At 34.6% G+C, this 12,469-nt stretch overlaps 1 long non-coding RNA gene across 1 annotated transcript; it reads left to right on the forward strand.

Annotated features, from left to right (window-relative positions):
• The first annotated feature begins 6,769 nt into the window (after window positions 1–6,769).
• On the forward strand, window positions 6,770–7,860 carry LOC110875054. The gene is made up of 3 exons (XR_002556477.2): window positions 6,770–6,850; window positions 7,266–7,358; window positions 7,634–7,860. It is a non-coding gene; the product is annotated as an uncharacterized LOC110875054 (long non-coding RNA).
• The last annotated feature ends 4,609 nt before the right edge of the window (window positions 7,861–12,469 follow it).

A 12,469-nucleotide genomic window follows, 5' to 3' on the forward strand; every position in this document is an offset into this window, starting at 1 on the left:
AGCTATATACACGTAGCTCGTCAATATTCACATATTCTTTTATTTTCTTTTTAATTTTCACAAATAATATAAATGTGTAAAGAGAATGAAAAATAAAAAATAAAATCTTTTTAAGAGTGGTTTTGTAAAAGCTTGTAAAAAACACTTTTACTCGTAAGAAAACATGAGGATGATTACTATTGACTTACTCTTTTGCATTAACCATTATGTATTATATAAATTAAAGACTACAACTAAAAAAATAATTTTTCAAAAGAAATAAAAAGTAATTCGTGTTCATGCATATGCTTCCAAAAATTTATTAACATAATTAATTAATTTAGTAAACACATCATATATATTTGCAATTACATGAATTTGAAACTTATGGATCTTACTTTGTTATCACTTTCAATGTCTATACGATTTTTAAACAGGGGATGACACAAAATAATTAGAAACAAAAGCTACAATTTCAACTTTCGAGATAATCATATTATTATCGATTATATCTTATTTCTTATCATTTATTAATAGTTATATAAAAAAAGTTCTTTGATTACAAAAAAAATAAAAATACTTATAATTAAAAACAGATAGCTTCAATGAATGACAAGTGTCCTTTAAATGGTAGATAGATTTGAAAATAACATATATTTATTCACGTAACAAACATCAACTTTAATATGGATATGTTTAAATTTTTGCCGTCTATTTGTTTAATATTAATTTGTGAATACGAGTAATGGGGCTTAGTTATAATATAAACAGCCAATATTTACTTCACTTACATGATTTGTTTTAATTGATGTTTAAACTTTTTTATTTTTCTTTATCTCTCACTAGGTTATTCCCCGTGTAATACACGGGAGTAAATATTATTTTATTGGTAAATGTTGTTGCTCGTGTTTTATTTTATAGATCATATGTAATAGATTTTGAAAAATTTGATAATGATATGTTATTAGAATTTGTTGTTTTAGGTATCATATTGGATCTATAATAATTCAACAATTACTTTTTAAATTTAGGCTTCTCGACAACATTTGTATAAGCATTGTCGGGGGCACAGATTGCAAGAAAATAACTTTTTTTGTTTAAAAAATTAAAGTTAAAAGACACATTAATAATGTATACATCTTTAAGGTAATATATATAATACCATCTTAAACGTTAGATAAAAGTTATTTCCTCATCACCTACAAAAGAGTTATTCATATGTTGTATTTTTGTTATTTTACGTGTGTTACGTTATTTTTTTTTTTAAATAAATCTCCTGCACAGTAACAACTTACAATTTAATTTATTTTCTAATGGGAAATTTCATTTAATCCCTGTCGTGTGTGGGACTTGAACCCAAGACCTCACTCCCCCAAACCTAAGTGTTTCGCATTTTCTAATGGACCACCACCCCATTGATAATGTATTGGTGTTGATACGGTTTTTTTAAAAGAAAAAACAAATTTGAGCTTGTTCTTTATTACATTTCCTCATATGGTAGGTGTGTGAAAGCTTAATAATATATGGAGATTCGTTAAACACAATTTGGTGTTATAAGTAATGTTATGCTTATCAACTAATCAGAGGATTATAATTTTAAATTACCTATCACATTTATTTGAATTTGATAAATTAAATAGGGATAAATGGAATTGAAATATAAACTCATCATACTTATTACTTTGATAAATTAAACAGAGGTAAATTATAGTTACGGAGAAAATAATTATAGTTGGTTGGTAAAATTTCCAAATATTTGATATTTTGTCGTAAGATGAAATTCTTATTTATCATTTTTGTTTATATTTGGATAATATTTAGATTCAAATTTGTAATTATAGTAAAAAAATATGTTTTCCTATATGAAGAAGATGACTGTTTCGTAGATATATATAAAATTCGGCTCATTTGCCTTTCAAAAAGAAAACTACATTATTTGGTTTAACTAATGTATTTTAAAAATGTATGTTTTAATTGAATGTGATATTTATTATTTTTTATTACTTAATATAAATATTATTTTTTGTATTGAGAACACCCCATAGAGTGACACGTGTCCACAATTTGGTTTCTTTTATTATATAGTATAGATATAGATGTGTAGTAGGACATTATAGGGCATTATAGGGGAAAAAAAACGCCCCCTTCCTCACTACATAGCGCATTATAGGGCATTATTTTTGAAAAAAATTGGTTGGGTATTATATATAAAATGCCTAACATGGTTTGTGGAATGGTTGACTGGGTTTGACCCACCAATGAGAAAATAGTTTGCTTTTTTTTTTTTTGTTTAATGATTGGAAGGGGCATTATCATGCATTATTCCCACTACGCTACTTTTGCAATAACGCCCCATACTGACTGGACTGCCACGTGTCAAATAATGCCCCATGATGAGGGCATTATTTTATTTAACCACTACACATGGTCTTCGTTATTTATTTAAGTCCCGATCTGTCTCCGGTCGTAACTAAGATAGATCTATTAATCTCCGAGAAGTCATAATACTATTTAAAAACCCTCACACTTTTCAATGTGTTTCCTCTATAATTTCTCAATCAAAGAAGGGGATATGTACTTTTCAATGTGTTTCCTCTATAATTTCTCAATCAAAGAAGGGGATATGTAACATCAAATTATTCTTATTTATTAAGTAATATTGATGATACTGATACAACCTTTACGAGTTCACTCGGATGCTGTTTAGGGTACACCATATGCGAGATCCAATGACCTACCAATGGGATTTTTCTTGGTGGTACCACTACAAGAAAAAAATACTTTTAGGGACAAAATTTTTAGGAGGACAAAAGTTATGGAAGAACTTTTGGTTTATATATAGTTTTGCAGTATTTGAAATAAGTTTTTTCTATAGGGACCAAAAGTCGTCCCTATAGCTCAAAGTTAAATTGTTTTTGTTTTTTTTAATTCTAATATTAAAGAAATAAATGTTTTAACTTATAAGACCACAAGTCGTCTCTATAACTTTGAATATTTTTAAAAAATTTTCATTTAATAATAACGAAAATAAAAAAAAAAGTTAAAAAAAAAGAAAAAACACTTGTAGGGACAAAATCTATAGGGAGGACAGTGGTCGTCCCTATACAACAAGCGATTGGGAGGACTTTTCGTTCATATAGAGCTTTCCTTCATTTCATTTAAGTTTTTTTCTATAGGGACCAAAAGTCGTCCCTATAGCTCAAAGATAAATTGTTTTTGTTTATATTTTTAATTCTAATATCATAAAAAACCTAAAAAAATGTTTCAACTTGTAGAGATTATAAGTCGTTTCTATAGCTTTGATTATTATTATTTTTTAAATTTCATTTAGTAATGACGAAAATAAAAAAAAGACTCAAGCTATAGGGACGATATATGGTTTCGAATAATTTTGACTAGTCAATTTTTTAGCGGCAAAATTTCCCACATTTTTTTTAACTTTTCTACTACTTCACAACCTAGAGGGACCATAAATCGTCCCTATAGAGAAAGTTTATTTAAGTTATTTTATTTTACTTTATCTTTTTTGAGAACTATTATTATTAATAAATTTAATTTTGTAATTATAATAAATATATCATTTGGTTTTTCATTTATAATAATTAGGTTATATACTAAATATTAATTTTAATTTGTTTGTTTTCTTATTCACTGATAAATAATAATAATAATAATAATAATAATAATAATAATAATAATAATAAAACATTTTCAGCTGTATATGTATATTTGTGGGTATATGGGTGTATATGTGTATGTGTATTTTTTTTTAAAACGCTTATTTCGTTGATTAAGTTTCGGATCCCCTCAAATGATGATAGAATCAACATCCGCTCAATTGCTTGGTTTGACCGTCAATGACTGCCCTTAAGTTGTTGGCCCATTTGACCATCATTTTGTTTATCGTAAAAGACAAACCTACCACCAAAGACCATCACAATCTCAATCCTTTTTACCACAACTGGGAAACCAAAACTAGTGGATGACCAAATGCTCATACCGGTTTCGGATCCATAACCTTCTCAACCACGTCATGAGGGCTTTAACCGAATGCCACCCATATAGTCACCGGAGACCCCATATATGACAAGTAAATGGAGCAACAGTTATCACACTAACTTTAATCGTCGAAAATGACCTAGGAAGTTAATGATCTACTCGAATAAGGAACCTGTAATTGAAAAGCTACAAACCACCATGAGTCGGGTGTGCTTGCCTGATTCCTCTGTTAGCCACCACAAATTGTGGCCACCATTGTCGTCTGTCAATTCTCTTAAAGGTACGTATCGTATGAAACTTCTATCTTATGCAGTAATAAAGCAAACGAGGCAGACAATTATTCCATTAGAATTAATAAGGATTCAATGTTACACCATCTTCAGGGTCATGAGCATGGATGTGCATTGTACGTGCGTGTATGTGGATGTGTAAGTGTCAATGGACATGTATGTGTATGTATTAGTGTATATGTTAGTGTGTATGTGTGCGGATGTGTATGTGTATGTAATTATGTAGAGTGTGTATGTGTTAGTGTGCATATGTGTGTACGTGTTAGTATATGTGTATGTACGTGTTATTGTGTTAGTATGCGTTTATGTGTGCATGTGTTAGTATATGTGGATGTGGATATGTATGCATGTATACCCGTACGTATCTATATGTGTTTGTTTAGTATGTGTCTACGTGTTAGTATATGTGTATATATGTGTTATTGTGTTAGTGTGCGTATGTATGTGTATACGTGTATGTATGTATGTACATATCTATGTGTGTTTGTGTATGTATATGGAATTGTGTATGTATATGTGTACTGTGATATGGGTGAGCACGAAGCGGTTCGATTTGGTTTTGGGTTTTTCATAACCGAATCTGAAAATTTTGGTTAATTGGTTAATAACTTAATTTCGACATAAACATAAAACACAATACATAAATTTGATTTAGTTTTTATAAGGTTTATAAATCTTCTTAATCAAAACATAATATATGGACTAGTATTCTTTGAATAAAAATTCAACGTAAAAACCCACTATATCGATTCGGTTCAGTTTTTATCGGTTTTATACATCCTTCTAATTAGATCTGTCCAAAAAGCTCGCAACTCATGCTTCTACATTTGTATGCATATAAATAAAGCTTATTTTTATATTTGTCTACACAGAGTCTCATTGATGCATGCTGTGAGAGTTACTAAGATCAAATCATGGAAAAGAGGTCTTGTTTGAGGTGAAGATATTTTTCACAGCTAATTATTAATTATTTATTTATTATTTGTGTATGTCTATGTCTTGAGAGACTTGCTTGCACATTATACATGATTGCACTTATGTGATCTGAACCAGAGGTGGAAAAATTGGCGGGTCATAAGTGGGAGTTTTTGGTATGGATCGAAATGGGTTGTCCTGGCTGAATAGATAAACTTTTTTATTTAGAATTTACATGCTTTTTATATATATCTAATCTGTCTTTTTCCATTTATTGGATCCTATTTGGGTTCCCATGAAGTCAAGAATCTGTGCAACCGAGTCGATGTCGTTCATGATCGATAAGGGGGCCGCAACCCGTCCAGCCCTCTTTCCAAAATAAAGCCCCCTCGCCATTCCCGATGGACACTTCTATATGAACACTAAACTCACCTCAAACTTCCAAATCCCACCGGCTTCCCTCCAATCCATTCCTTATGTCATGCTAGTATTCCTAGTCCCTCTATACGAGACCGCTTTTGTTCCCATGGCCCGCAAAATCACAGGCCGTGAATCAGGGATCTCTCCTCTACAACGAGTCGGCGTTGGTCTCTTCATTGCAACATTCTCCATGGTTTCAGCCGCGATAGTCGAGAACAAACGAAGAACAATGGCTTTAGGAGATCCTAAAGGCACTATCAATCTTTTGGATTGCACCACAGTTTCTTGTGTTTGGAGTTTCGGAGATGTTCACCGCGGTAGGGTTAATAATCGGTAGAAGGCATGCAATCGTTCTTGACCGCAATGACATATTGCTCATATTCATTCGGGTTCTATTTAAGTTCTCTTTTGGTGTCCCTAGTGAACAAGGTCACCTCTAGATCCGGCCATGGCGGATGGCTTAGCGACAACAACCTCAACAACGACCGACTAGACCTTTTCTATTGGTTGTTAGCCGGCCTAGTTTCATAAACTTTTTCAACTACCTTTTCTGGTGAAGGTGGTATTGCTACAAACTATCATTGGTGGGCCGCCACGCCATCCCTAGCGATGTTAAGGATTCAAAAGTCTCAATGAACGATATCGAAACAGGTTAACAACATCACCATGGCTTGAAAATAACAAGTTTTTATGCATTATGGCTTCAAAATAACAAGTTTGTTAAGGAACCAACACATTTCTTAGTGGTTGTTTGGTGGGGCTCACCTGTCCCATATTCTCTTTTTATACTTAAATTCATTATTTATGCGTTATAGCTGTATGCATTTAATTACTATAACAAATCTCTTTTATATACACATTTTTGTAACACATACAAAATAAATTTGTCAGACTTGCAAAAACTCAGCAAGATAGTTAATTTATAACTTGTTGTGAAGTTCACCTGGGCTTACAGAACCACTAATGCACCCAAGATAGTGTTACAGACTTACAGAACCACCACTTACCTTGTGGTTAGAGCTAGCATTGAGCCAGTAATCGAACCATTGTACCTTCTCTTCGTCCCCAAAAAACAATGTCCAGAGCCTTCTTTCTTGATTCTTAAGTTTATATATAATTTGTATGTATGTATCTATAAAAAGAAATTATATTTTTCTGGCAGTTGGGCTGGCATGTGTTGATGTTGCCTCTTGGATATATGCTTCTAGGTTGTTGAAGAAGGAGGTGATATCTGACTTCTCTATCAGGTGTGTTTTTTCGGTTCTTTGTTTCAAAGAATTTCGGTCATCGGGTTGGGTCGGGTAATTGTCGAGTCAGGTTTATGCTTATATCCTGTTTGATGTTGTCAGTTAACAACGTGTACGTTGCTTAATTATAAGGTTTTTTGAGCTAAAAATGGCAAAAAAGGCCAAAAATCTGCAGGTTTTTTCAGCAAAAAAAAAAGAAGGTTTTTATCATTAAAAATGTCAAAAAAGCGCACGTTCTTTCAGCAAAAAAAGGCCTAAAAACTGCAGGTTTTTTTCAGCAAAAAAAACCCAAAAAATGCAGATTTTTCAACAAAAAACGTCAAAAAAGTGCAGCGTTCAGAAGCATTTATTGTATATACATTTCTGTCTAAGTGTATTTATGTTTATATACACACACATGTTATTTTTTTTTAAGGAATGGCAGATGTTGCACGTGGACACGGGGGAGATGGTGGGAGTCAGGATCCCAATAGGAATCCAAACAGAATCCCTAACATTTGCGAGTCTTGTAAGTCGTTTCGTTTAATCATGTATTCATATAATTAGTTTTTGATCAAAGCGTTTTTATTATGTTGTTGTGTTATTTGTTTCGGTTAGGGTCAGGGTCTGATAACGTACAAAAAGACATGCATAAATAGAAATTGTAATGGAGCATAAGGTTTTTCTATACACAAAGGGTCATTGTTTCAATTTGATTGTTTAAAATCAAATAAAATTGCGGGTCGAATTAGATTAGAATATCTTTTCAATTTGCTAACTTTTGAGTTTTACGTATCAATGTAGCCCAAGCCAAGAGAAAGCATGGACGGGGGAGAAATGTAAAGTTATTTAAAAAATGTGAACAAAACAATGGTGATCCACTACCCATTAACTTTACTGCTCAGGCACGTCAGTATAAGTTCACTGGACCGCATGCCTCGGATTTTATAAGATTTATCTCCAACACTATTGCAAGCGTAGTTCCTATGCATTTTAAAGATTGGCAGAGTGTTCCACCTGAGTATAAAAAATCTGTTTATCCCGTACTTTTCGTAAGGGCTCATTTGTAATGTTTTATTCATATTTCAGTTTTGTAACTTTTACATATTTTCGAATTATTTGTTTTTATAGGATTACTTTAATCTCAACGTGTATAAATATAACAACCCTAACGTAAACCGACACCCTTAAATAATTTCGGACACCCTAATATATTTTAAATACCCCAATATGTCTTTAAATATACCCCGTATGTGAAAACCGAGCCCGAAATACAATATAGCATTTAAAAATAAAATAAAAATCAGAATTTTAAGTTTAGGCGGGCCGCGTAAGCTTAAGCTTACCCTTACGCAGGCGACGTTAACCTAAAATGTGGCGCAGCCCTGGGCCGCCACCTGGCCCAACACATGTCAAGCCTACATAGTGATCCGGATGGGCTACACGTTGACCTGGAGTCAACACGGGCCACGTAGGCCCTGTCTATATCTTACGCGGGCGGCGTTAGAGTCAGAATCAGCTCCTATATAATGGGAGCTTGGGATTTCAGTTTCCGTCGCTCAAACTTTTCTTTTCTCTCTCAAAATTCTGATAGTACGCTTATTATACGGGTATTATACCCCCTAAATAGCGAGGTTCTGCTACGATGTAAGTATTATAACCCATGGAGACGTATTAGATACTCTGCCCGATTGATCTAGGGTTCCGTAACGGCTGTCGCGGTTATGCCCGACGTAGTCGTTGGAATGCCGTCTCGGGGAGGGTATTACTAATGTTAAAATGGGTTATTATACTAACACACGTGTATTTGTGTAATTTATAGATTATTCCCAGGAAATCCTTACTGAAAACCCTAAAACAACAATGTGAGTTGATCCACTTTTTGTAAACTTTTTGTTAACTGTTTTTACAAAACCTTAAATACCTTTCCATGCGAATAACAATTATTGAGCATTTGTAAGAATACAATTATAGTGGGTATATTGGGGTTTTGTATACAAAATTTGTTACCACCTGGTCAAGGAGTAACATTTCCACAAGTTGAGTATGACAGTACCACTGATGTTAATTGTTATATCTTGGAAACAAATGTAATTGCGGATGCGCCCTCAATACTGTACACTGTGACTTTTTATTTAAACTTGATTAAACTGGGATTCACTCACCAGTATTTCCCACTGACAGAATGTTTTTAAAACGCATTTCAGGTAACAAAATGTGAAAGCCAAATAGAAGCCAGCTGGATAGCACTGAAGGCTTGGAAAAGTGGCAATAAAGTTACCTAAGAATAAAATAGATGTTTTGTTAAATAAAATAGTATTTATTCCTATAAAAGTGTGTATACTGAAAACTTGGGTTTTACCCATGTGTTTAATGTTATAAAATGTGGTGGTTTACTCTGATAAAATATTTCCTAACTACGGTCCTGATGAAAATTTCCGCTGCCAAATTAGACAATAACAAGATACCACCGAAACTGGCTCACGGTCGTCCGTTCCCGGGGATTAGGGATTGGGGGTTGCGACAGGAGGTGGTATCAGAGCTATGCCACTGATTCAGCCACAGAAGTGTTCTGCTGACACCAAAATTCGAAGTGTTAGGAAATAAATTACAGAAATACGTGCATAATTTTATTTTCTTGTTATGTGTTATCTGATTATCTGTTAGTTTACAGTATGAGCGACCAAGGACCATCTGACGCGTATCGTCAATTGTCTGGTTCGCCTAGAAGCAAATGCACCTCCTCTTCTCAGCCTGCCCTCTCGGGGTACTCTGCTGATACGGAAGAAGGAATATTTGTGTTTAAGGCTCAATCTGAAGAGCCATTTCCTCAGAAAAAGAGGGGATGGTTCAGTAAGGGAGCACATGAGTGTAGAAAGCGTATGAAAAAGTTACAGGAACAGCGAGTGTTAGCCGCAGCTAAAAGAGAAACCGATGCCTATGCCCAGGATATGCTTAATAGGGGTATAGCTAATATCCATATTTTAGCAACCACTGCAGCTGACCCAAACCTGGAGCAAATGCTAGCACCCCAACCACAACCACCAATTCCTAACCAACCCATGGAAATAGAAAACCCTGAAAACCAAATAGAAATGCATGATTTCAACCCGGAGGAGACACCTAGGGTACCTGCACCAAATCCCCTAGACCCAAACAATTACGACCCCTGGTGGGACAACGTTAGGAACAATGTGCAACGCTACCCGATACAGGAAAATGTGCCAATGCCCAACCTAGGAGCCTACCCAGGGTTAGATCCTCAAGATCCCTATTACGATAATGATGCATACATTAGGGAGATCTTAGAGAATCCCTACCCATACCAGTCCCCGTACCAAGATCCCGCACCTCAGATTCCAAACCCAGTCCTAGAACCTGCACCCCCAATGAGTGCAGAAAACGTACAAGAACTTAGGACTTTCGGTGAGGAAATTTTAGAAAGCAGTGAGAGAATGAGATAGGTGGGAGAGCGTCTCGTATGGAAATACGACGAACGCAATATGGATTTTTGGATGAATCCATATCCATGAATGTGACGATGAAAACGGTAGTAGTAGTAGTAATAATAATATAATAATAATATATGTGTGTATGTGTTAGAAAAAAAAACTACGGATGCATACTACTAGTATTGTAGCTTTACATTTCAGTCGGTATTGTAATTTTAATTTCCGTACTGGTGTATAATAGACGCATACTATAAGAAAGAGTAAAAGTCGCAATGCTCGACGTTTTTGATCAACCTGTGTGTTGTGTGATTGGTTGTATTAAATATTATTTGTGATATTAATAAGTGGCAAATGTTTAAAATTCAGATTGACAACGAAGTGAACCAGGAAAACCAGAATGATAATATCCAGAACGACAACCACTCAAATAATGATAATCTGAATAACGATAATCCAAACAACAATAACAACGGAAACCAAGTGGATAATAGTGCTATCCAACACATAGTAGCACAAGGAATTATAGATGCAATGCCATTTATTATCCAAACTGTTAAGGAAGCTGAAAATAAAAGTAAGCATAGCAGTAAGAGACCAACTGAACCTGAACACAGCGTGAACAATGGACCCGTACTTCAAGCGCCCATTCCCAAAAGAAGAAGAACCATGCCATATGGTTGTTCTTATAAAGAATTCTGGTCCTGCAAACCAATAAAATTCTCGGGCAATGAAGGACCCATTGCAGCTCTACGCTGGATAGAGAAAACTGAGGCTGTTCTAAAAATAAGCAAATGTGCTGAAAAAGACAAGATAATGTTTGCTTCGAATCTGTTTAAGAACTCAACCCTAGAATGGTAGAACACTATCCTCCAGTCAAGGGGAAGTGATAGGGTATACAACATGGAATGGGAGGAATTTAAAAATATGGTAGAAAGGAAATTTCCGACACCCTAATATATTTTAAAATATCCCAATATGTCTTTAAATACACCCCGTATGTGAAAACCGAGCCCGAAATACAATATAGCATTTAAAAATAAAATAAAAATCAGAATTTTAAGTTTAGGCGGGCCGCGTAAGCTTAAGCTTACACTTACGCGGGCCGCGTTAACCTAAAAAGTGGCGCAGCCCTGGGCCGCCACCTGGCCCAACACATGTCAAGCCTACATAGTGATCCGGATGGGCTACACGTTGACCTGGAGTCAACGCGGGCCGTGTAGGCCCTGTCTATATCTTACGCGGGTCGCGTGAGAGTCAGAATCAGCTCCTATATAATGGGAGCTCGGGCTTTCAGTTTCCGTCGCTCAAACTTTTCATTTCTCTTTCAAAATTCTGATAGTAGGCTTATTATACGGGTATTATACCCCCCTAAATAGCGAGGTTCTGCTACGATGTAAGTATTATAACCCCTGGAGATGTATTAGATACTCTGCCCGATTGATCTAGGGTTCCGTAACGGCTGTCGTGGTTCTGCCCGACGTAGTCGTTGGAATGCCGTCTCGGGGAGGGTATTACTAATGTTAAAATGGGTTATTATACTAACACACGTGCATTTGTATAATTTATAGATTATTCCCAGGAAATCCTTACTGAAAACCCTAAAACATCGATGTGAGTTGATCCACTTTTTGTAAACTTTTTGTTAACTGTTTTTACAAAACCTTAAATACCTTTCCATGCGAATAACAGTTATTGAGTATTTGTAAGAATACAATTATAGTGGGTATGTTGGGGTTTTGTATACAAAATTTGTTACCACCTGGTCAAGGAGTAACATTTCCACAAGTTGAGTATGACAGTAGCACTGATGTTAATTGTTATATCTTGGAAACAAATGTAATTGCGGATGCGCCCTCAATACTGTATACTGTGACTTTTTATTTAAACTTGATTAAACTGGGATTCACTCACCAGTATTTCCCACTGACAGAATGTTTTTAAAACGCGTTTCAGGTAACAAAATGTGAAAGCCAAATAGAAGCCAGCTGGACAGCACTGAAGGCTTGGAAAAGTGGCAATAAAGTTACCTAAGAATAAAATAGATGTTTTGTTAAATAAAATAGTATTTATTCCTATAAAAGTGTGTATACTGAAAACTTGGGTTTTACCCATGTGTTTAATGTTATAAAATGTGGTGGTTTATTCTGATAAAATATTTCTTAACTACGGTAATGATGAAAATTTCCGC

Source organism: Helianthus annuus, chromosome 3 (assembly GCF_002127325.2).
Source record: "Helianthus annuus cultivar XRQ/B chromosome 3, HanXRQr2.0-SUNRISE, whole genome shotgun sequence".
Taxonomy (NCBI): Eukaryota; Viridiplantae; Streptophyta; class Magnoliopsida; order Asterales; family Asteraceae; genus Helianthus; species Helianthus annuus.